The sequence below is a fragment of the Lynx rufus genome, unplaced genomic scaffold (genome assembly GCF_022079265.1).
Source record: "Lynx rufus isolate CCGP_SWC_20201006 ecotype Redwood Valley unplaced genomic scaffold, mLynRuf1.p SCAF_12, whole genome shotgun sequence".
In the NCBI taxonomy this organism is placed as follows: Eukaryota; Metazoa; Chordata; class Mammalia; order Carnivora; family Felidae; genus Lynx; species Lynx rufus.
In genome coordinates this window covers 8,038,218-8,042,703 of record NW_025814826.1, presented here as the reverse complement: position 1 = coordinate 8,042,703, position 4,486 = coordinate 8,038,218, and the positions used below count along the sequence as shown (strand labels likewise).

Sequence of the window (4,486 nt, the reverse complement as noted above, 5' to 3'; positions counted from 1 at the left end):
TAGCATTTTCTGTTCACTGTTTATTCTTAATTGCCCGCATTTGTTAATCTGGGACAGAGAGGGAAAGCTAGACTTTAAAAGTCTGGAAACTGGTGAAGTTCTCATAGTCAAGCTCACAGATTAAAATTTCAGGGACGGGGGCACCGGGGTGGCTCAGTCGGTTAAGTGTCTGACTTCGGCTCGGGTTATGATCTCATGGTTTGTGAGTTCAAGCCCCACATTGGGCTCTATGCTGACAGCTCAGAGCCTGGAGCCTGCTTCGGATTCTGTGTCTCTGGCCCTCTCTCTCTCCCTCCCCCACTCACGCTCTGTCTGTCTGTCTCTATCTCAAAAATAAATAAACATTAAAAAAAAGAATTTAAAAAATTCCAGGGATGGAACGTTCCTGTACACTTAGAAAAATAATGTAACTGGGGAGAAAAATCCTCGATTTCCTGTGCACAAGGTGATGGAAGACAATGAGAGCTATAAAGACTACTGGAAATCTTTGGTTGGCCACTTGTGGCTCATTAATCCCTCCTAGAGTTTATCAGAATCTTTCTCAAACTGGTGCACAAATTAAGAGCAGTAGAGTTGAGAATAGGTAACAATTTGTGTTTATTTCCTTAACTCCCCGTACATAGGGCCAAGGAAATAAGAGAATTTTGTGGATGGTTGGTATTATGTTCTCATTTTCAAGATGGCGCAAGGTATGAAAATTAGCATGTCAAGGTGGTAGCTAGATTTATCATGCTGAATATCTCATCATGTATATACATGTTGAATCACTGTGTCATGCACCTGAAACTATATATTGTATGTCAACTACCTGTCGATAAAAATATCAGCATGTTAGCACTACATCAGACGAGAAGCTGTTTACTTCCAATAATTCTAAGGAGAAAATGTAACACTCCCTTGTCAAAGCTCACTTTTTCTCCTACAGCTTTTACATTTCTGGTTGTAAAGATTTTTTTTTAAAGATTTTTAAAAACGTATTTTATTTATTTTGAGAGAGTTCGAGCAGTGGGGGAGGCAGCGAGAGGAGGAGAGAGAGAATCCCAAGCGGGCTCACTGCTGTCAGTGCAGAGCCCCACGCGGGGCTTGACCCCACGAACCGTGGGGTCATGACCTGAGCCGAAACCAAGAGTCAGGCATTTAACTGACTGAGCCACCCACAAACCTCTTTTCTGTATGAGTGTGTGATTTCTATAGGCGCAATACATCTGAAATGCAGTGTATTTCCCTGCAGGTTGTAGTTAGTTGCATGTTCATGGGCACTTTCATCTATCTGAACACACCTGTGGCTCCTGGAGCCTACTTTCCTCCTTCTGTCTTCCATGGGCATGAAGCTCTCCACCTGGCAACTCTGGTCTCAAGGCAAGAGGCTTTTCTGGGGGTAGGATTGGTCCTCTATTTTAAAAACAAAACAGAACAAAACAAAACCCAGCAAGCCACACTCCCTGGGCCCCTCTCTGCTTTGCTGGCTTTGCCCACCCACCCACCTGCCTGTGCCCACCGTAGCCACCATTCAGCAGCTGGTTAGAGGATGGAGCTCAGTGGAGAGCAAAGGCTTTGGAAGAAGTAGGAGCGGGAATGGCTCTGTGAGAGGTGGGCGTAATGGCCAAACCAGATTGTATCGTCTCTTCCGATGGCGACAACCTCGCCACGGAAACCGAGAGCACTGAGAACAGCAGTTTTCTTGTAACCTGGGAGAGAGGTTCAAAGAAGCTACAGCTGATGGCAGACAAACTCAGACGGTCTGCAGCTTCCTACGTGGCGCATTGGTTTAATATCAGGAATGGGTTGGGGAGGAAAGCGTAGTACCAAGAAAATGGGAAGACGGGAAATTAGGGCCGGAATGTGCAACGAACAATGTCACCTCTACCCTGCTCTATGAAAAAGGAGAGTAAAAATTCCATCATCAGTTTGGACAGGAATTAGCTGTGAGGACGAATGAGCTCGGTTCAATGAGCAAATCTCCACACTGCTTTTATGTATTTTTTTCCCGTGTTCAATTGTTTTTACCCAACTATTTTATATGCAACTATTTCAAAGTGTTGGTTCAATTAGAATCATCCCTTTGGTTAGGAAATAAATGTGTGTGTGCCAAAAGAAAAAAAAGGCAAAAAAAGAAACAAGAAAAAAAACCTCTTACCTCTTATGGATCCTTCAAGGTCCTTCAAGGTTCAGTCCATTCATTAATGTAATTAAAAGCAGTTCACGTAAAGGTGATGGGGAGTAAACTGTCTGCCGTTAGCTTCCCGTTTCCCTTGATACTAAGGTTTGTGGAAGACTTTGTCCCAGGGTTTGTCTTGAGCTCCGGACTCACAATGTTCATGGTCTTCTCCAGCTGATGTGACCACTCAGTTCAACTGTGGTCATGCGTTGAGCTGTGTGTGTATGTGCGCAGGTGCGTGCACCCGTGTGCATATGCGTTTGTATACCTATGTGTGTGCATTGGGTGTGCAGGTATGTGTGTGTGCATGCATATCATTGGAGAAGGTTAAAACTGTCCAAGGCTGCCTTTCCATAAGCCAGGAACACTTCAAATTGTGGCATCTCCTGGGGGATGTTGCTGATTGCCTGTAGGGGTGCCCATGGGCTCAAATCTGTGGGAGGCTGTGTTTGCCTGTAGTTGTGGGCTTGGGCTCTCGAGCTGGACTGCCTGGAATCAAATACCTGCTGCACAACTGTCTTGGGGTATGACCTTGGGGAAATGGTTTAAGTGGGCATATTATAGTTCTTACCCAACAGGGTTACTGTGCGGACTAATTGAATGCATCAATTAATAATTATAAAGTACTTGGAACAGCGTGCAGCACATAGTAAGTGCTCGAAAATAGAAGCTGACAGTATGATTTTATTACTGAGAAATATCAGGGAGCTGATATGGGCAGCCAGCCACTAAGAGCTAGAGCTGAAACCGAACAATGGTAATAAGGAAATGTCGTATATTCTGCTGGACAGGCACCATCACGAGATGAGACCAGGTAATAGAAAATGCCAGTGTTGATGGAACTTCCCTAAGGGCAAAGGAAAAAAAGGAGGAAGGGACGATGGCTTTTCTTTTTTTTTTTTTTAAACGAGATGAAGCTGTGGTACGCTGAAGAACTTGCCTTCTCTCTTGAGGATGGAGTTGGTTATTTAAGGCTGTTTTATTTCAAGTGTCAGCTAGTGTAAATGAAACAGGGAACTGACTATAAAGGTATGGGTGTGACTTACGAAACCCAAGGGCAGGAGCCCAGCGGGCCTCAGGAAAGACTAGAATGGGGAATATGAAGAGCTCTCCATCTCTTGCCTGCTTCTCGGCTTTTATTCCGGATGCTCACTCCGCAGAAGGATTTCCTCTACTTCTCAGTTGAGTTGATGGATGGGACGGTCCACCAGCTTCCAAGTCCGTGTGTCACTCTTACGCCGTATGGTGCTCTCCCTGTCTTACCCTCAGGCTCAGGCACTCAGGCCAAGGGAGTTGGAGTCACGTGATATCAACATGGCGGTGAGGAAGCAAGGTCAGTTCTTGGACATGCGCTGGGCAGAGGCGTCAGGCTATCCACCTCCAGGGGGCATCCTTCACATGGTTCACGTTGGCTGCCTGAATGGTAATACCTCCTCCGTGTTTGGAGTCAGTACGTATTGAATGGATATACCACAACTATTAACCATATGAAATATATCACGTCCACATTTTGAGGTGATACCATTTGATTAAGCAAGACAATTCTGTGGAAGATCAACTTTATTGTCGTCCTGTTATGTCTTTGCCTTTTCATCACTTTCCTAGGAACATATATATATATATATATATATATATATATATTTAAAGTAGCAGATACGCTTTTTAGCTAATGCCTAACACTCGACTCCTGTGAGTGTGTCCACCTTACCTGTGACATGAGGTGAAGGGAATTTAGGCACTCAGTCCCTGCCCAGGTGCCTTGCTGTGTCTTAGCATTTACAGTTTCCTCTTCGTCCAACCTGACATTACAGTTTTCTCAGCTTATTGCCTCTCGGGGACTTCAGTATCAATTGAATGAGATTTCTAGCGTCATGGCTCCATAAATCATGATCACTATGGTAACAGGAGCACTATTTTTTTCTGGGCGATTGCTGCTTCTCTAAGTGGACAAGATCGTATATGACCCTCCACAATTTGGGAACATGTATTAAAAGGAAAACGTAAGATACTTAAAAAAACGTATTTTTATCACCTCCTGTTCAGGCGGGGATCACATGATGCAGACAGGTGGTCTGCTTGAGTAAATTATGAGAACATCTGGATTCCTTCCCCCCATCTAGCATGTCTCTTACTAAGTGTGCTAAGAATATATGGGTTGCAATTATAAAAATTTAATGCTCAGATTGAACATTTTATTTTCTTTCTAGGATGATAGAAGAAAAATTTAGCAGCATTTAAAGATTGCCAGTGGATCTACAAAGATTTCGCCATTTTGTCCGTTCAATGAGACAGGAACCAGCAGCAAAGAGGTGGTCTGACTACATTTCT

General features: G+C 44.0%; 1 pseudogene; it reads left to right on the top strand.

Annotated features, from left to right (window-relative positions):
* The first annotated feature begins 679 nt into the window (after positions 1-679).
* Positions 680-1,892, top strand: LOC124507521 (fatty acid-binding protein 5-like; annotated as a pseudogene).
* Positions 1,893-4,486: the final 2,594 nt, after the last annotated feature.